The sequence below is a fragment of the Ranitomeya variabilis genome, chromosome 8 (assembly GCF_051348905.1).
Source record: "Ranitomeya variabilis isolate aRanVar5 chromosome 8, aRanVar5.hap1, whole genome shotgun sequence".
Classification (NCBI taxonomy): domain Eukaryota; kingdom Metazoa; phylum Chordata; class Amphibia; order Anura; family Dendrobatidae; genus Ranitomeya; species Ranitomeya variabilis.
The window spans coordinates 199713323-199735071 of NC_135239.1; the positions used below are offsets into that span (position 1 = coordinate 199713323).

Consider the following 21749-nt stretch of genomic DNA (forward strand, 5'->3'; position numbering starts at 1 on the left):
ATTTCACTCCCTTCCAGAAATGCATTTTTTTGCTTCCTCCCAGTCCTTGGATCACATTGAAATCTATTGGATCCGATTCAAGTAATCAATTAAGGCAGTTCCTGCCGGCGTTCACATAGTAAACAATATATTTAAAGAGCTACAGCCTGAACCCAGAATACACAGTGACTCACAAGGCAAACACATCGCTGATAGACATGGAGGGAGCGGAACAGCACCTACAGCTGTGACCCGGACGGGCCGGACATCGCGACTCGCTGACTATTGCCCTGTAGATTACACAGGATTCAAGGACCTTATCCGCCCTGAATGACAACAGGGATCTACGTTCTGAAGTCCAGGAGCACCCTGACCATTAACAGGCGCGTCTAAATCACTTGTGAAATGAGATTTAATACTTCACTACATGAATAGAAAAAAAGTGTATTTGTGTATTTCAGAAAAAAAAGTGTATTTGTGTATTTCAGAAAAAAAAGTGTATTTTTGTATTTTTTTTTTTTTAATCTAGAAACAGCGCCACCCTTCTCCAATGGATGGATCTGGAACTGCAGCTCAGTGATATTCAATTGGATGGTGCTTGTAGCAATACCTGACATTACCTATGGAGAAAGTGGCGCTATTTCTCTTTCTAATTCTTTGCAAGGAATTTGGAAAAAAATAAAACATTTTATGAGTGGTTGGCTAGTTTCCTTAAAGGGATTGTTCAGAATTTTAGAATACAGGTGACCTATCATATACAGACACCCCACTAATCAGCTGTTTGCAGGTGCTACGGTGGCCTGGAAGCAAACAGTTTATGGAGTCCGAACAGGAGAGCGCCATCAGCTGCATAGTGGCCGTTCTCAGTACTGCAACTCAGATCACAATCAATAGGAGCTTAACTGCAGTACCCTGAAATGGCCACTATGCAGTGTATGGAGCTGTATCATCCGGGCTCAATACAATGATTATTTCTGGCTGAAACGGGAGCTGTAAACTGATGATCATGGGGGTGTCAATATTGGACAAATGATCATGGGGGTGTCAATATTGGACAACCCCTTTAACTACTCTGCTGTAAAGGGGGTTATAGTACTTCAAACCTGGGTAGAAAAAATGCAGAATATCTCCGAACAATAAAAAAAAACCCTATAATTTGTGATTTAATAGTTTAGCAAGAAGTAGGGAACAGACGGAAGGTAACATGATTCCAAAATCCGACTACATAAGTTCCGTAGTCTGTAACCAGGGAAACGCATAGCTCTGCATGGGACCTGCATACACAAATCGGTAGAATTTTTAATTTTATTTATTTTTAATCAAGACTTATTTAAATGTATTTTTAATATTAGATGCACTGGAGAAATACACAAAACAGAAAAAAGTAGCTGCAAAAATATGTGCACCCTATAAAAGAGTGGGCTTCTAGATGACTCGTCACAGCCGTAGTCCCTGGTCTATCCCGTGTCCGGCGGTTGCGGACAATACAAGGCACAAAGTCTGGATTGGAAATCTGAAGTGTCAGCTCTTTAAAGAAAACAATCCGCGCCGTGAGCCCATCTGGGACGCCGGTTCAGTTCCCGCAGAGAATATTCCCTTCTTTGTACAATGTTTTCTTTTTCATGTTCTCTAAATTTAAAGCGAGTTATTTGTGTCTTGATAACAGACTTCCCGCACAATCAGAAATAGCCTAATGGAAACCTATCTCGTCTCTTACGCTCTCGCCTCGCCGCTATCTCTGTCTAATCCTTCACCAAAGTGGCTGCGCTCTGCAAGACGGAAATCGATCGACCGCTGTGCTCTCACAACATTTCTATATTCTTTCTAGTTGCTACAAAGTCCAAGAAAGTATTATTTCCTTTATTCACAATTTGTGAAAAATTTGCACCCTGCAATTATTCAGGGTATTGAAGGAACGATCATCTGTAGGATCAACTTCCCAAGTTTCCTGTTGATCGACGGTGATTTTTATATTTTTTATTTCCCCCGAAAATATGTGAACAATGGAAAACGAGCTGAAAAAAGGCCGATACACAATAGATACGCAACGTCGAAGAGGTGAACAGCTCATAGCGGAATGATGGTCCTCTACTTCCTCTTCTGACCACCCAAGTGACAAATGTAGACACAGCGGGTAGATCCGTTATCAACCTTTTGGTATTGATCGGTAATTGTTGGCCGGTGTCCACATGCCGGTGATCACCCAACAAAGGAACAAAATGCTCTTTCGTTGGGGTGACCGACTCGTTAACGCTGCTTGGAAAACTTGGACGCAGAAGCATAAATTGCTCCGAGACCCTGTTGGAAAAATCTATAACAAAACCCCAATTATCATTTATCATTATACTACTGTAGTACTGGTCTAATATGGTGCAAGGAGGTGTAACAGAAACTCTTTACACCCCCTACAGTCCTGTCCCTGCCTTGTACCCCATCTAGTGGACTAAGCATAGGACCCTAGAGTGATCTAAATTCGGTAAAACCAGGACCAAGTTTGGCCAACAGATATCTCCATACGTAGTAAGGCCGGCCATACACATGAGATGACTATCTGCTGTCAGCCATCTCAGCCCACTCTCCCATAGAGCCCTCCTGTGTTCTCCACGACACGTCGATCAGAGACTTATCTTCGGGAGAACAACGCGATCAGTAGACTGAAGTCGGACGTGTGCGATCAACATCTTTCCCGAAAATCAGTTGGCCGGTGCCTCCATACACATTAGACCGTGGTCTGAACCCGTCGATATCGACAGGTTCGACCACTATTAATCTAAGGAGTATGTGGGTCTTAACACTCGGCCCATCTTCCGGAAGACAAAAGGATGAATGGTTGGAAATCCAGCGTGTCTGGTTTTTCTCTTCCTCAACAGATGATGTTGGGGAAGAGGAGAACCCAACACATTGGATTTCCAAGGATTCATCCTTATGTGCTCCGCTAGATAGGCCGAGCGTTAACGCCCCCACAAACTGCTGGCCAATCCCACAGACTTTAATGGGTTCTACTAACTTTAGACTAATGTGTCCAGTATGGGGGCCATAACTCAGCTATTAAAATGCTTCCCTATAACAGAAGCCAATCGGCCCTAGATCCCACCGTGATTAAATGCAGGTGACCGATACTCACCCACCACTAACATCTTTAGTCGTATAGTCTAACGAATTAATGAAAATGGAATTTTTTCTGTCTGGGTGAGAACAATTGGTGTTGTTAGTTTTCCTGTGTTTGGGTCATGAGGTTAATCTCCTTTTACCCTTTAGTATCTAGTTCGGAGTAATGCATCACTCCAGGGCAATGAGTCATGGGTTGGAATAGAGCAACGTTGTGGGGGTAATGTGTACAGGGATTAGTATATTAGAATAGGACTTGTGTAAATCATGGGACTGCGATATTCAGGTAATTAATGACTAGAAATTGAGGTAATTAATGACTAGGTAATGAGGTAATTAATGGGTTTTTTCACTATGAGAATGGCTTATATCAAACTCCAAGGTCATGAGATATCTGCACTGCTGCCAATTCATTCCAGTAAAAACTTTAGATAGTCGACTGTTCATTTCAGACTAATTGTTCCCATTATCTACAAGGATTTAGCACTAAGCAAAGACATTATCTACGATGCCCGAGAAAATGAAGAACTAAAAACACTGAAATCACAGATCGGATCACAATGAACGAAAAACTGAAGTTGAAAGTCTTACAACTGAAGTCATGGGCAGATCTATCTGACGATACTTTCACCAGAGCAACTCATAATAGTAGGGTGTATGGCCCCCTGACGATATCTGGGCATGCTCCTGATGAGAGGATAGATGGTGTCCTAGGAGGTTCTCCTCCGCACCAGGGCATAAATGGCTTCTGGACAGTCTGTGGCACTACTTGGTGGCCTTGGATGAACTGATATGTAATGTCCCAAACAAAGGTTCTATGTCTGGGTGACATGAGGGCTAGTCACTGGCATCAATGCCTTTGTCATCCAGGAGCGGCCTATATATATGAAGCTGGGCATTGTTTTGGGCCAGCAGGAACTCAGCGCCCACTGCTCCAATGTATGGTCTGACAATGGCTCTAAGGATTTCATAACTGGTGGAGAAAGGATGAACTTGATGTAACTATGTAATATTGTATAACGTGAGATAAGTAAAGGTAGCTGTTGGCTATTATGTGGAGGTTTGTTTGACCCTTCAAAGATATGCCTCACCAGACCACCACTGACCCACCATTAAAACAGTCATGCTGATTGATGTTGCAGGAACCATGGCATTTCCAATCAGTGTTAACTTGCTCTTATCAGTGAAAGGATTGGGACGCCAATGGCGGAGCTGTCAATTCTGATGCTACATGGAAAGGTACGATTCTGATGTAATAAGGAAAGGTATGATTCTGATGCCATAGGGAAAGGTAGATTCTGATGCCATAAGGAACGGTATGATTCTGATGCCATAAGGAAAGGTACGATTCTGATGCCATAGGGAAAGGTATGATTCTGATGCCATAAGGAAAGGTACGATTCTGATGCCATAAGGAAAGGTACGATTCTGATGCCATAAGGAAAGGTATGATTCTGATGCCATAGGGAAAGGTAGATTCTGATGCCATTAGGAACGGTATGATTCTGATGCCATAAGGAAAGGTACGATTCTGATGCCATAGGGAAAGGTATGATTCTGATGCCATAAGGAAAGGTACGATTCTGATGCCATAGGGAACGGTATGATTCTGATGCCATAAGGAAAGGTACGATTCTGATGCCATAAGGAAAGGTATGATTCTGATGCCATAAGGAAAGGTACGATTCTGATGCCATAGGGAAAGGTACGATTTTGATGCCATAAGGAAAGGTACGATTCTGATGCCATAGGGAAAGGTACGATTCTGATGCCATAAGGAAAGGTACGATTCTGATGCCATAGGGAAAGGTATGATTCTGATGCCATAAGGAAAGGTACGATTCTGATGTCATAAGGGAAGGTACGATTCTGATGCCATAAGGAAAGGTACGATTCTGATGCCATAAGGAAAGGTATGATTCTGATGCCATAAGGAAAGGTACGATTCTGATGCCATAAGGAAAGGTACGATTCTGATGCCATAGGGAAAGGTATGATTCTGATGCCATAAGGAAAGGTATGATTCTGATGCCATAGGGAAAGGTACGATTTTGATGCCATAAGGAAAGGTACGATTCTGATGTCATAAGGAAAGGTATGACTCTGATGCCATAAGGAAAGGTACGATTCTGATGTAATAAGGAAAGGTACGATTCTGATGCCATAAGGAAAGGTATGATTCTGATGCCATAAGGAAAGGTATGATTCTGATGCCATAAGGAAAGGTATGACTCTGATGTAATAAGGAAAGGTATGATTCTGATGCCATAAGGAAAGGTATGATTCTGATGCCATAAGGAAAGGTACGATTCTGATGCCATAGGGAAAGGTACGATTTTGATGCCATAAGGAAAGGTACGATTCTGATGCCATAGGGAAAGGTACGATTCTGAGGCCATAAGGAAAGGTACGATTCTGATGCCATAGGGAAAGGTACGATTTTGATGCCATAAGGAAAGGTACGATTCTGATGCCATAGGGAAAGGTACGATTCTGAGGCCATACGGAAAGGTACGATTCTGATGCTACAAGAAAAGGTACGATTCTGATGTCATAAGGAAAGGTATGATTCTGATGTCAAAAGGAAAGGTACGATTCTGATGCCATAAGGAAAGGTACAATTCTGAGGCCATAAGGAAAGGTACGATTCTGATGCCATAAGGAAAGGTATGACTCTGATGCCATAAGGAAAGGTACGATTCTGATGCCATAAGGAAAGGTATGATTCTGATGCCATAAGGAAAGGTATGATTCTGATGCCATAGGGAAAGGTACGATTCTGATGCCATAAGGAAAGGTATGACTCTGATGTAATAAGGAAAGGTATGATTCTGATGCCATAAGGAAAGGTATGATTCTGATGCCATAAGGAAAGGTATGATTCTGATGCCATAAGGAAAGGTATGATTCTGATGCCATAGGGAAAGGTACGATTTTGATTCCATAAGGAAAGGTATGTGTTATGACCCCAATGGCGAGGGTCTCAGAGATATCAGCAAGTCTGCAAAGTACAAAAATCCAGCTCATAGGGCAGTGGTAACTGGGTTGACCATATATCTACTCCTAACGCCAACCCTAGAAGTAGCCGGGGAACATGCCTACGTTGGTCGCTAGATGTCTCGCGCCAGCCGGAGAGCTAACTACCCCTAGAAGAGGAAAACAAAGACCTCTCTTGCCTCCAGAGAAAGGACCCCAAAAGTAGGATACAAGCCCCCCACAAATAATAACGGTGAGGTAAGAGGAAATGACAAACACAGAGATGAACTAGGTTTAGCACAGAGAGGCCCACTTACTAATAGCAGAATATAGTAAGATAACTTATATGGTCAACAAAAACCCTATCAAAAATCCACGCTGGAGATTCAAGAACCCCCGAACCGTCTAACGGCCTGGGGGGAGAACACCAGCCGCCCTAGAGCTTCCAGCAAGGTCAGGATACAGATAATATACAAGCTGGACAAAAAATGCAAACAAAAACGAATTGCAAAAAGCAAAAAAGCAGACTTAGCTTAATCAAGCAGGAACCAGGATCAGTAGACAAGAGCACTACAGATTAGCTCTGATATCAACGTTGCCAGGCATTGAACTGAAGGTCCAGGGAGCTTATATAGCAACACCCCTGACCTAACGACCCAGGTGAGCATAAAAGGAATGACTGACAACCCCAGAGTCAAATCACTAATAGCCACTAGAGGGAGCCAAAAAGTAAATTCACAACAGTACCCCCCCCCTTAGTGAGGGGTCACCGAACCCTCACCAAGACCACCAGGGCGATCAGGATGAGCGGCGTGAAAGGCACGAACTAAATCGGCCGCATGCACATCAGAGGCGACCACCCAGGAATTATCCTCCTGACCATAGCCCTTCCACTTGACCAGGTACTGAAGCCTCCGCCTGGAGAGACGAGAATCTAAGATCTTCTCCACCACGTACTCCAACTCGCCCTCAACCAACACCGGAGCAGGAGGCTCAGCAGAAGGAACCACAGGCACAACGTACCGCCGCAACAAGGACCTATGAAATACGTTGTGAATGGCAAACGACACCGGAAGATCCAGGCGAAAGGATACAGGATTAAGGATCTCCAATATCTTGTAAGGACCAATGAATCGAGGCTTAAATTTGGGAGAGGAGACCTTCATAGGAACAAATCGAGAAGACAGCCATACCAAATCCCCAACACAAAGTCGGGGACCCACACCGCGGCGGCGGTTGGCAAAACGCTGAGCCTTCTCCTGTGACAACTTCAAGTTGTCCACCACATGATTCCAGATCCGCTGCAACCTATCCACCACAGAATCCACCCCAGGACAGTCAGAAGGCTCCACATGTCCCGAGGAAAAACGAGGGTGGAAACCAGAGTTGCAGAAAAATGGCGAAACCAAAGTGGCAGAACTAGCCCGATTATTAAGGGCAAATTCAGCCAATGGCAAGAAGGTCACCCAATCATCCTGATCAGAAGAGACAAAACACCTCAAATACGCCTCCAGAGTCTGATTAGTTCGTTCCGTTTGTCCGTTAGTCTGTGGATGAAAAGCGGACGAAAACGACAAATCTATGCCCATCCTACCACAAAAGGATCGCCAGAACCTGGAAACAAACTGGGATCCTCTGTCCGACACAATATTCTCAGGAATGCCGTGCAAACGAACCACGTTCTGGAAGAACACAGGAACCAGATCAGAAGAGGAAGGCAGTTTGGGCAAAGGAACCAGATGGACCATCTTGGAGAAACGATCACATATCACCCAGATGACAGACATGCCCTGAGACACCGGAAGATCCGAAATGAAATCCATAGAGATGTGTGTCCAAGGTCTCTTCGGGACAGGCAAGGGCAAGAGCAACCCGCTGGCACGAGAACAGCAAGGCTTAGCTCGAGCACAAGTACCACAGGACTGCACAAATGACCGCACATCTCTTGACAAGGAAGGCCACCAAAAGGACCTGGCCACCAGATCTCTGGTGCCAAAAATTCCCGGGTGCCCTGCCAACACTGAGGAATGAACCTCGGAAATGACTCTGCTGGTCCATTTAGCAGGCACAAACAATCTGTCAGGTGGACAAGAGTCAGGCCTACCAGCCTGAAATCTCTGCAACACACGTCGCAGATCTGGAGAAATAGCTGACACGATAACTCCTTCCTTAAGAATACCCACAGGTTCAGCGACTCCAGGAGCATCAGGCACAAAGCTCCTAGACAGAGCATCGGCCTTCACATTCTTAGAACCTGGTAAATACGAAACCACAAAGTCAAAACGGGAGAAAAACAATGACCAGCGGGCCTGTCTAGGATTCAGGCGTTTAGCAGACTCGAGGTACATCAGATTTTTGTGATCAGTCAAGACCACCACACGATGCTTAGCACCCTCGAGCCAATTACGCCACTCCTCAAATGCCCACTTCATGGCCAACAACTCCCGATTGCCCACATCATAATTTCGCTCTGCCGGCGAAAACTTCCTAGAGAAAAAGGCACAAGGTCTCATAGTAGAGCAACCAGGGCCTCTCTGCGACAAAACGGCCCCTGCCCCAATCTCCGAAGCATCCACTTCAACCTGAAAGGGAAGTGAGACATCAGGCTGGCACAAAACAGGCGCTGAAGTAAACCGGCACTTCAACTCCTGGAAAGCCTCCACGGCAGCAGGAGCCCAGTTAGCCACATCAGAGCCTTTCTTGGTCATATCCGTCAACGGTTTAACAACGCTAGAAAAATTAGCGATAAAACGACGGTAGAAGTTAGCAAAACCCAAGAACTTCTGAAGACTCTTAACTGACGAGGGTTGAGTCCAATCATGAATAGCTCGAACCTTGACTGGGTCCATCTCCACAGCAGAAGGGGAAAAAATGAACCCTAAAAAGGGAACCTTCTGTACACCAAAGAGACACTTTGAGCCTTTAACAAACAAAGAATTTTCACGCAAAATCTTGAAAACCATCCTGACCTGTTCCACATGCGAGTCCCAATCATCAGAAAAAAACCAGAATATCATCCAGATAAACGATCAAAAATTTATCCAGATACTTCCGGAAAATGTCATGCATAAAGGACTGAAAAACTGAAGGTGCATTAGAGAGCCCAAATGGCATCACCAAGTACTCAAAATGACCTTCGGGCGTATTGAATGCGGTTTTCCATTCATCTCCTTGCTTAATGCGCACAAGGTTGTACGCACCGCGAAGGTCTATCTTGGTGAACCACTTGGCACCTTTAATCCGGGCAAACAAGTCTGACAACAACGGCAAAGGATACTGAAATTTGACAGTGATCTTATTCAAAAGCCGATAGTCAATACAAGGCCTCAAAGATCCGTCCTTTTTAGCCACAAAAAAGAATCCCGCACCAAGAGGGGAAGAAGAAGGACGGATATGCCCCTTCTCCAGAGACTCCTTGATATATGAACGCATCGCGGTATGTTCAGGTACCGACAGATTAAACAGTCTTCCCTTAGGAAACTTACTGCCTGGAATCAAATCTATTGCACAGTCACATTCCCTATGAGGAGGCAATGCACTGGACCTGGACTCGCTGAAGACATCCTGATAATCAGACAAATACACCGGAACTTCCGAAGGCGTAGAAGTAGCAATAGACACGGGCAGGGAATCTCCATGAATTCCATGACAGCCCCAACTTGACACTGACATTGCCTTCCAGTCCAAGACTGGATTATGGGTCTGTAACCATGGCAACCCCAAAACAACCAAATCATGCATCTTATGCAGAACAAGAAAACGTATCACCTCCCGATATTCAGGAGTCATGCACATGGTAACCTGTGTCCAAAACTGCGGCTTATTTTCTGCCAATGGCGTAGCGTCAATACCCCTAAGAGGGATAGGATTTTCTAATGGCTCAAGAACAAAACCGCAACGCTTGGCAAATGACAGATCCATAAGACTCAGGGCAGCACCTGAATCTACAAACGCCATGACAGGATACGATGACAGTGAGCAAATCAAAGTTACAGATAGAATGAACTTAGGTTGCAAATTACCAATGGCGACAGGACTAACAACCTTAGTAAGACGCTTAGAGCATGCTGAGATAACATGTGTAGAATCACCACAGTAGTAACACAAGCCATTCTGGCGTCTATGAATTTTCCGCTAATTTCTAGTCAGGATTCTATCACATTGCATTAAATCAGGTGCCTGTTCAGATAACACCATGAGGGAATTTGCGGTTTTGCGCTCCCGCAACCGCCGGTCAATTTGAATCGCCAGGGCCATGGAATCATTCAGACCTGTGGGAATGGGAAAACCCACCATCACATTCTTAATGGCTTCAGAAAGGCCATTTCTAAAATTTGCAGCCAATGCACACTCGTTCCACTGGGTCAGCACGGACCATTTCCGAATTTTTTGGCAATACACCTCAGCCTCGTCCTGGCCCTGAGACATAGCCAGCAAGGCTTTTTCTGCCTGAATCTCAAGATTGGGTTCCTCATAAAGCAAACCGAGCGCCAGAAAAAACGCATCAATATCAGCCAATGCCGGATCTCCTGGCGCCAGCGAGAAAGCCCAATCCTGAGGGTCGCCCCGTAAAAAAGAAATAACAATTTTCACTTGCTGAGCGGAGTCTCCAGAGGAACAGGGTCTCAGGGACAAAAACAATTTACAATTATTCCTGAAATTTCTAAACTTAAATCGGTCTCCGGAAAACAGTTCAGGAATCGGTATCTTAGGTTCTGACATAGGACTTCTGATAACATAATCTTGTATGCCCTGCACACGAGCAGCAAGCTGGTCCACACTTGTAATCAAGGTCTGGACATTCATGTCTGCAGCAATCACAAGCCACTCAAAGGTAAAGGGGAAAAGAAAAAAAAATGAGAGAGAGAAAAAAAACCTCAGAACTTTCTTTCTTATAATCCCACTTCTGCAATGCATTTAACATTTAGTACTGGCCTGGCAAACTGTTATGACCCCAATGGCGAGGGTCTCAGAGATATCAGCAAGTCTGCAAAGTACAAAAATCCAGCTCATAGGGCAGTGGTAACTGGGTTGACCATATATCTACTCCTAACGCCAACCCTAGAAGTAGCCGGGGAACATGCCTACGTTGGTCGCTAGATGTCTCGCGCCAGCCGGAGAGCTAACTACCCCTAGAAGAGGAAAACAAAGACCTCTCTTGCCTCCAGAGAAAGGACCCCAAAAGTAGGATACAAGCCCCCCACAAATAATAACGGTGAGGTAAGAGGAAATGACAAACACAGAGATGAACCAGGTTTAGCACAGAGAGGCCCACTTACTAATAGCAGAATATAGTAAGATAACTTATATGGTCAACAAAAACCCTATCAAAAATCCACGCTGGAGATTCAAGAACCCCCGAACCGTCTAACGGCCCGGGGGGAGAACACCAGCCGCCCTAGAGCTTCCAGCAAGGTCAGGATACAGATAATATACAAGCTGGACAAAAAATGCAAACAAAAACGAATTGCAAAAAGCAAAAAAGCAGACTTAGCTTAATCAAGCAGGAACCAGGATCAGTAGACAAGAGCACTACAGATTAGCTCTGATATCAACGTTGCCAGGCATTGAACTGAAGGTCCAGGGAGCTTATATAGCAACACCCCTGACCTAACGACCCAGGTGAGCATAAAAGGAATGACTGACAACCCCAGAGTCAAATCACTAATAGCCACTAGAGGGAGCCAAAAAGTAAATTCACAACAGGTATGATTCTGATGCCATAGGGAAAGGTACGATTCTGAGGCCATAAGGAAAGGTACGATTCTGATGCTACAAGAAAAGGTACGATTCTGATGCCATAAGGAAAGGTATGATTCTGATGCCATAGGGAAAGGTACGATTTTGATGCCATAAGGAAAGGTACGATTCTGATGCCATAGGGAAAGGTACGATTCTGAGGCCATAAGGAAAGGTACGATTCTGATGCTACAAGAAAAGGTACGATTCTGATGTCATAAGGAAAGGTATGATTCTGATGTCATAAGGAAAGGTACAATTCTGAGGCCATAAGGAAAGGTACGATTCTGATGCCATAAGGAAAGGTATGACTCTGATGCCATAAGGAAAGGTACGATTCTGATGCCATAAGGAAAGGTATGATTCTGATGCCATAAGGAAAGGTATGATTCTGATGCCATAGGGAAAGGTATGACTCTGATGTAATAAGGAAAGGTATGATTCTGATGCCATAAGGAAAGGTATGATTCTGATGCCATAAGGAAAGGTATGACTCTGATGCCATAAGGAAAGGTACGATTCTGATGCCATAAGGAAAGGTATGATTCTGATGCCATAAGGAAAGGTATGATTCTGATGCCATAAGGAAAGGTATGACTCTGATGTAATAAGGAAAGGTATGATTCTGATGCCATAAGGAAAGGTATGATTCTGATGCCATAAGGAAAGGTATGATTCTGATGCCATAAGGAAAGGTATGATTCTGATGCCATAGGGAAAGGTACGATTTTGATTCCATAAGGAAAGGTACGATTCTGAGGCCATAAGGAAAGGTACGATTCTGATGCTACAAGAAAAGGTACAATTCTGATGTCATAAGGAAAGGTACGATTCTGATGCCATAAGGAAAGGTATGATTCTGATGCCATAAGGAAAGGTATGATTCTGATGCCATAGGGAAAGGTACGATTTTGATGCCATAAGGAAAGGTACGATTCTGATGCCATAGGGAAAGGTACGATTCTGAGGCCATAAGGAAAGGTACGATTCTGATGCTACAAGAAAAGGTATGACTCTGATGTAATAAGGAAAGGTATGATTCTGATGCCATAAGGAAAGGTATGATTCTGATGCTACAAGAAAAGGTACGACTCTGATGCCATAAGGAAAAGTATGATTCTGAGGCCATAAGGAAAGGTACGATTCTGATGTCATAAGGAAAGGTATGACTCTGATGCCATAAGGAAAGGTACGATTCTGATGTAATAAGGAAAGGTACGATTCTGATGCCATAAGGAAAGGTATGATTCTGATGCCATAAGGAAAGGTATGATTCTGATGCCATAGGGAAAGGTACGATTCTGATGCCATAAGGAAAGGTATGACTCTGATGTAATAAGGAAAGGTATGATTCTGATGCCATAAGGAAAGGTATGATTCTGATGCCATAAGGAAAGGTATGATTCTGATGCCATAAGGAAAGGTATGATTCTGATGCCATAAGGAAAGGTATGATTCTGATGCCATAGGGAAAGGTACGATTTTGATGCCATAAGGAAAGGTACGATTCTGATGTCATAAGGAAAGGTATGACTCTGATGCCATAAGGAAAGGTACGATTCTGATGTAATAAGGAAAGGTACGATTCTGATGCCATAAGGAAAGGTATGATTCTGATGCCATAAGGAAAGGTATGATTCTCATGTCATAAGGAAAGGTACCATCTTGATGCCAAAGGGAAAGGTACGATTCTGATGCCATAAGGAAAGGTATGATTCTGATGCCATAAGGAAAGGTATGATTCTCATGTCATAAGGAAAGGTACCATCTTGATGCCAAAGGGAAAGGTACGATTCTGATGCCATAAGGAAAGGTACGACTCTGATGCCATAAGGGAAGGTACGATTCTGATGCCATAAGGAAAGGTACATTCTGATGCCATAAGGAAAGGTAAGATTCTGATGCCATAAGGAAATGGTTTGCAGTTTTTCATCACCTTCTATGTAATAATATCTATAATATTGGTGTGATGCTGACTTGGCATTTATAGGAATTTCTAACAAGTAGAAATTATACAATCTAATACAAGATCTATTTTGTTCACTTTTAACTTTGAAAGCAGAATTCCCATATGAGAAATAGTCTATTCTAGGCTAAGTGCAGCTGTAACCGAGTGCCAAGTATCATCGCGATTACCTCTGCTGCTGACATTACAGTTTATGAGCTCAGCACCTCCCATTAGGGCCTTCATGTGGTTTATTAATGTCGTGTTGTGGGCTGAGTCAGTGCCAGTGTGTTGTTGGTGTAAGTGACTTGGATGTGGACCCCGGTATAAATAGTGGTGCTATCTACAAGACTTGGCAGTGGTCCAAGCCACAAATCTGTGTATGAGACGGAATACCCAAAACGCGTCGGGTTCAAAACAAGGAAAACAATGGCGGCGAGCTTACGTCATGTGTTTAGGTTTCCGTATCTATACGATATCACTTTTTTTTCTATACGTCTGTCATTTTATAATACCGTATTTGTTTTTTTTAAACCTGGATCTCTGGGGTCCGGCAGGGGGGACGGCTTTGTGGTCACTTCTAAAGAGTTGGGTTGAGGAGTTATGTGCAGTCAGCGGTAAATGACAAAAGAAGGTGAACTTATCAAAACCTTGAAAGTTTATTAAAGGGGCGACACCACTGATGTCTGACCTGTGAATCCAGCCCCCAGGACATGTGCAGAATCTGCAGGATCCGCCACTGGTTAGGCGGTGCTACCATATCGCGCCTTTCCCAGGGCAGGAATAACAAGCCAGAACATTGTCACACCTCCCTCCACCACTGCTGACCTCCACTGTCACTCAGGTCTTAGATGTGTTTCCTGCGGCCAGGTTACTACATGTACAAAGCACAGCGCCCACACCTTGGGGAGGTTTTGATGTTCATTTCCAGCTACACTCAGTCTCTGAATGGATCCATTGTTAATCTGTGGCCTCATCCCGCCATCATGTCCTTCTTTTATGCCTCTGCGGGCTCACTGTGATGGCTACCATCAGCTGCTTATGGCAATCTAGGGGCCCTGGCATCCTCTATGCAGAAAATATCAACTACAGGAATTCTGCCTCATGTAGTACCCTTCCCTGACTGTAGGGGCAGTATCTGGCGCACACACCGTCCAGCCAGGCACTCTATTCATTTAAAGGGAAAATGTGTCATCACAACTTATTGTTTAAATCAAGTTTTTTGTGTTAAATGTATTTTTTTAAAATATTTCCCGTAATTACTTTTTTCTATTCATATTACAATTTGTATTAAAAGGAAAAAATATATAAATCTTGAAATTTTCAAACTGTCCACTGGGGCCATATTATACTGAAATTTGTTATTGTTTCAGCAAACAATACATGAACATTCGCCGCAATGGTCAGACTCTGACACTATCTTTGCAATGAAGCATCTAATGAGCGTGTGCAAAGCTCATTGTCAAGGGAAGGGGAAGGAGGAGGTGAGCTGTGATATCACCTATTATGAATGGTGGATCCTGTGTTATCTACTGTATATAGAGGTGTTATCAGTCATTATACAGGAGGAGGAGGAGGTGAGCTATGACATCACCTATTGTGAATGGTGGATCCTGTGTTATCTGCTGTATATAGAGGTGTTATCAGTCATTATACAGGAGGAGGAGGAGGTGAGCTGTGACATCACCTATTGTGAATGGTGGATCCTGTGTTATCTGCTGTATATAGAGGTGTTATCAGTCATTATACAGGAGGAGGAGGAGGTGAGCTGTGACATTCCCGATTGTGAATGATAGATCCTGTGTTATCTACTGTATATAGAGGTGTATAGAGGAGGTGAGCTATGACATCACCTATTGTGAATGGTGGATCCTGTGTTATCTGCTGTATATAGAGGTGTTATCAGTCATTATACAGGAGGAGGAGGAGGTGAGCTGTGACATCACCTATTGTGAATGGTGGATCCTGTGTTATCTGCTGTATATAGAGGTGTTATCAGTCATTATACAGGAGGAGGAGGAGGTGAGCTGTGACATTCCCGATTGTGAATGATAGATCCTGTGTTATCTACTGTATATAGAGGTGTTATCAGTTTATTATACTGAAATTTGCTATTGTTTCAGCAAACAATACATGAACATTCGCCGCAATGGTCAGACTCTGACACTATCTTTGCAATGAAGCATCTAATGAGCGTGTGCAAAGCTCATTGTCAAGGGAAGGGGAAGGAGGAGGTGAGCTGTGATATCACCTATTATGAATGGTGGATCCTGTGTTATCTACTGTATATAGAGGTGTTATCAGTCATTATACAGGAGGAGGAGGTGAGCTATGACATCACCTATTGTGAATGGTGGATCCTGTGTTATCTGCTGTATATAGAGGTGTTATCAGTCATTATACAGGAGGAGGAGGAGGTGAGCTGTGACATCACCTATTGTGAATGGTGGATCCTGTGTTATCTACTGTATATAGAGGTGTTATCAGTCATTGTACAGGAGGAGGAGGTGAGCTGTGACATCACCTATTGTGAATGGTGGATCCTGTGTTATCTACTGTATATAGAGGTGTTATCAGTCATTGTACAGGAGGAGGAGGTGAGCTGTGACATCATCTATTGTGAATGGTGGATCCTGTGTTATCTACTGTATATAGAGGTATTATCAGTCATTGTACAGGAGGAGGAGGAGGTGAGCTGTGACATCACCTATTGTGAATGGTGGATCCTGTGTTATCTACTGTATATAGAGGTGTTATCAGTCATTGTACAGGAGGAGGAGGTGAGCTGTGATATCACCTATTGTGAATGGTGGATCCTGTGTTATCTACTGTATATAGAGGTGTTATCAGTCATTGTACAGGAGGAGGTGAGCTGTGACATCACCTATTGTGATTGGTGGATCCTGTGTTATATACTGTATATAGAGGAGTTATCAGTCATTGTACAGGAGGAGGAGGTGAGCTGTGACATCACCTATTGTGAATGGTGGATCCTGTGTTATCTACTGTATATAGAGGTGTTATCAGTCATTATACAGGAGGAGGAGGTGAGCTGTGAAATCACCTATTGTGATTGGTGGATCCCGTGTTATCTCCTCTGTATAGATGTGTAATCCTGCCTCTGATGATGATGAGTCTGCTGAAATCTCTTCCTGAAAGGACAGGAAGTATGCATCTAAAAAAAAAAACAAGTGGCCAGTGAAAAATTACTCTTTATTCTTTTTTCATGATTTTAAAATATAAAATATTACTAACATTTTTTTAAATACACGATTTAACCAATAGGTTATTTTCTGATGACAGCTTCCTTTTCATAGCTAGCGGAGGAAAGAATGGGAACATAATTTAATTTTTCACCTTGCCTAGCCAAAAGTGTAAGAATCAGGCCCCATTACTATCATAGGATAATACTGTCTAGATCAGGGACATGCTCTGTACAGGTCCAGTAATTATTATCATTTTTGGATCCGTTCTAGAATGCAAACAACGGGGGCAAAAAAACTGAAAAAAGAAACGGAAAAAAATCTAGTACATGATGTATTTAATTTTTTAGCCAGATCAAAAAAAATCTAGTGTGCAGAACTTTTTGTCTGACAAAAAAAAACAAAAAACGGATGGACAGCAGCATTGAAGTCTATGGGAAACAGAATGGATAGTTAGCCCAGAACACTCCAGGTCTTCATAGACACTTTTAGTAAAAATGGATCACTTTGTCGGACACCATTTTTGGCCTAGTTGAGGCAGATACTGCTAAAAATGAAGTCAATTTCAGCTGCTTCAATACAGTCAATGGTCCCATCAGCGCACTTATGAATCCCGTTTTTCAGGGCTCCAGACATAAGCCCCGATGGAGCCACTGACGAGTGGATAAAACGTGATGTGAACATAGTCGTGTCACAATTTTGTGCCTTTCCACGAACAACTGCGCCCGCATAAATCTGTCTTTACAACTGGCCTAGATTTTGCAGCAGTCACCCAACCCTATATAATCCAGCTGGCACATCCGAACACAGTCTAATCATAATTATTTCTGGTAATTAGGAGGCGCCTGGGAACCAGCAGAACGGTCATGACAGGAGAGATACTAAGTACGGGTCAATGGTCACCAGCATGGAGGGAAACCACAACTACCAGCATGCACCTGAGTCATGGAAACCCCATGTTATGTCAGTTTAAATAGAATCTGTCACTTGCCATACATAAATAATATTTTTACCTGGTGTCGATGCCGCTGTTCTCCTGAATCTGGCGATGTTTTTCTTTTATTTCTACTCCTCTCTGTTCCAGAGTTACGGTCTCCTCTTCTTTGTAGTCTTTTTAGCCAATTGAGAGTGGTCCTTAAATCCTCATGGGCGTGTGCTAGAGAATCACACCCACTTGGCTAAAACTCTAGATTTATATCCAGGGAAAAGGAGGCCATATCTCAGGAACGGAGAGGAGCAGGAAGAAAAGAAAAACATCGCTGGATTCAGGAGAACGGCAACATTTAGACCAAATAAAAAAATTACATATTTATGACAGACGACAGTTTTTTTTTTAAGTATTTCATCATGACATCTAAAGCCTCAAAGGCTGCGTAAAAGTCTTTAACCAACTCCTTTATATTTCTTTTGCATTTATAATAAAAAAACAAAGCAACTTTGTGCTTAGTCTTGATTAAAAATTAGCCTGTCGTATTGTGTATACAGCTCCAATGCAAGTTAATGTGTGTCTATGGTTGCGTTCTACACATAAATACTGTGTATGATCTGATCTGTAGATTTCCACCTGCCTGATTTTTTCTAGTCCAATTTGTAGTATATGGAAGTCAGATGTGTCCGCCGATCATCTGGGGTGGGAAGAAGCCTCCTGACTCTCCCTCCTAGAGACGATATCAGGGGACAGACGGATTGAACATTTTGAATTACAGCGCCCCAAAATTAGGGGAAATAAGCGAAGGCAGTGTCTTGGCAACAGTTTACCTTGTGCTCCTAATTAAAAACACGTGCATGCTCAGCCAAATTGAGCGTGCATGTATGTAGGGAGTCATAGCACTGCTAATCTGACCACTACTGCAAAAATCTCCAAACTGGCTCTGCAGTTGATGCAAAACTACAACTCTCAGCATGCCCATACAGCCATTTGCGGTCCTGGCGTGCTGGGAGTTGTAGTTTTGGAACAACTGGCGAGCTATGGGTTTTAAAGCACCGATTTAAGGACAGCATAAGGACAACTGTTTCTGTAGTCTGTAACATAGATCAGCATTGGAGCTGCATACATAAAACGGTAGTGTATTTTTTAATTATGGCGATCTGCAATCTACATTTATTTTTCATTTCAGAGGCATTTTAAACAATATGAAAGGGATGCAATAGTTATAAAGCATGAAAATACATATATACAGACTGGGAGAGCCGCGCACGATGTGGTTGGGTGCACACAAGTCACGGATTAGGTTGGGCAGGCTCAAGTTCAAATGGTCACTGGTTACTATTAAACCCGGGCCTGTGACATTACATGGGGAGGACTGTACTTTCCTTTATCAGCTCGCACTTTGGCAATGAAAAGAAAGACGGATGAATCATTAACAGGCCCATGTGTGACCTTTATGATCCGTATTTGCTCAGCGAGTCGTTACTAATTGCTCCATGCACTTATAGAATAGAAGATTTCTCCAAGGCTATATATCTCTCCTTCTATGTTTGTCGGGTAGAAAGTGAATTAAAAGGGTAAACAGAGCCAAAAAGAAAAAAGAAAAAAGGAGCGTGAACCTGTAATTCCTGCGCCTCGTGCCAACCATTATTCTGCAATGAAGGCAGCAGACAGGGCGGACCCCATAGGGAAGTCAATAAAAAAATAAATAAAAGGCCAACTTTATATAATGTGTACGGGCAACATAATCTGGACTATATAACCATTCAATCACTTACTAACTCGCTTCCATTTAAACCCTGTTGTTTCCTTTGATTTAAAGTATTTCATTAATATATAAAAATATTAAACCGCATATTGATTATTGCTGTTCAAATATTCCCCACTAGGGGGAGCTGAGAAGCTTACTGCATACAGTTTTGTCATTGAGTTCAATGTATAAGTAGTATGCAGGCGGAGTCTGAGCTCCCTCTAGTGGTGGCTGAAAGTAGTGAAAATATTATCATCTTTTTCTTTATGTAGAAGCTCTGGTTCCGATATAACACAAGTAATAACTGCTAAAGACTTATTAATAAGAATATAATCAGTATATAATTTTTGGAAATATAACGACTAAAATAAAAAGAAAATGTTCTGCTTATACTAGAAGATCAACTTTTACAGTGGAAAGGAAGTGACGATTCTGATCATGTCTAGCATCATTCACTGTCCGTCTACGCTATCTTGCTCCGTGTTGTTCTACGGAGAAGCCGCCATGGTAAAGTCTTTCCCATTCTTATGAAAAAAAAAAAAAAAATCTGTAGAAAATGATGGGCACTTCAGCAAAACTTAAAGAGTAACCATGGTTTTAATTTCCCCCCCCCCCCTCCATAAATCAATAGTTCACATAAAAATAAGCAACTTTGTAATATATCTTATTAGAGAAATCTGCTTCTTTCTCCTCCTGGACTAATCATTTATTCTCAATTCTGGCATTAAATGTGTCTTTAGTTAATTCAGATGTTCCCATTAATGAGATAGGAGATGACGGTTGGTGCTCATAAAATTCTATGGAGGAGGGAGGAGCTAGCTAGCTCCTCCCTCCTCCATAGAATTTTATAAGAACCAACTGTCACAGCCATTCCGCATAAATATTGTATTAAGAGATTTGACCTAAGACGGATTTTACCCATGAACAGAAAAAAATGAAAATGATCATACGAGGAGGAGAAAAAAGCAGAATTCTCTGATAAGATATATTACAAAGTTTCTCATTTTCACCTGTACTATTGATTTATGAAGAAAAAAAATATGGGTACCCTTATACAGCAGACCACTAAAGTAGACCCTTATAGTGTAGACCACCCTTCAAGCCAACATAGACCTCAAGGTAGGCCACCAAGTCAACTATCCAAGACCAGAAGATGCTCCCAGTTCAGACTTCTACCTAACAAAGAGGACAGTAACTAAGAAGTCAACTGTCTTCGACCAAGGAGTGCTCAATAACCACCGCTCCACCCAAAACTGACCACAAGGCCCAGCAGACAAGAAACCCCAGTTTGACCAAGTGTTCATGAGTTCAATGGGGAAAGAAGAGAAAATTGCGGCCAGACACTTTCTTCTGGCGGTAGCTTATCTCCTTGAGATCTATAAGACAGGGCATCAAAATTCAATATGCCCAATCCTTCTCTCCCGGTTTGGCGAGAGTCAGAAATCCTCCATCCACATCAGAGAGCTGACCATTCCTACTGGAAAGCGTCGGGTTAATTCAACTTTAACATAATACTTTCAAGAATCGAGATTGGAGATGGAAGAAAGAAACAATTGTGGGCAGGTCAGACTACAAGCAGGGTTTATTTGTAGTCTGTAACCATGGAGACACATAAGTCTGCATTGGAGCTGTATACACAAGCTGACTTTTCTCTAACGTGTCTATAGTGGAGCAAATTACTTTTTTTTTTTTTTAGATTTATGGTGTTTCTCGGCTTTTGACTTGCAAAAATGTGTATATTTTAGGATAAGGAACCCAGTATCCTCTACGCACTAAAAAATGTAAAAAAAAAAAAAGCTCAGAAATGACCAACCGAGGGCCGCTCACAACCACAAGACCTAAGTAAGGAACATAATGAAAAGGGAGGGAATTAATTAAGCCCCGGGATGACAGACGGCTCCAGTGCTTCAGTGTCTGGCGGAGATGGTGTATTTTGGGCTGAAACCTAGGAGATGTTATCCAAACCTATTTTTGGATTGTCAGCACACTTTCCTCACCAGCCTCCCCCCTCCCTGTCTGCAGACATAACTTTAAGTGCCCTGGGGCGAAGAGGGGGGGAATGTAGGCTTTGGCAGCTATGCCTACCATTCAGAAACCAACATGAACGTACAAGAGACAAAG

The 21749-nt window shown here is 42.9% G+C and overlaps 1 protein-coding gene across 2 annotated transcripts in view; it reads right to left on the reverse strand.

Annotated features, from left to right (window-relative positions):
- Positions 1–21749, reverse strand: part of FRMD4B (FERM domain containing 4B) — a 195853-nt gene that overhangs the window by 43719 nt on the left and 130385 nt on the right. The window lies entirely within an intron of this gene.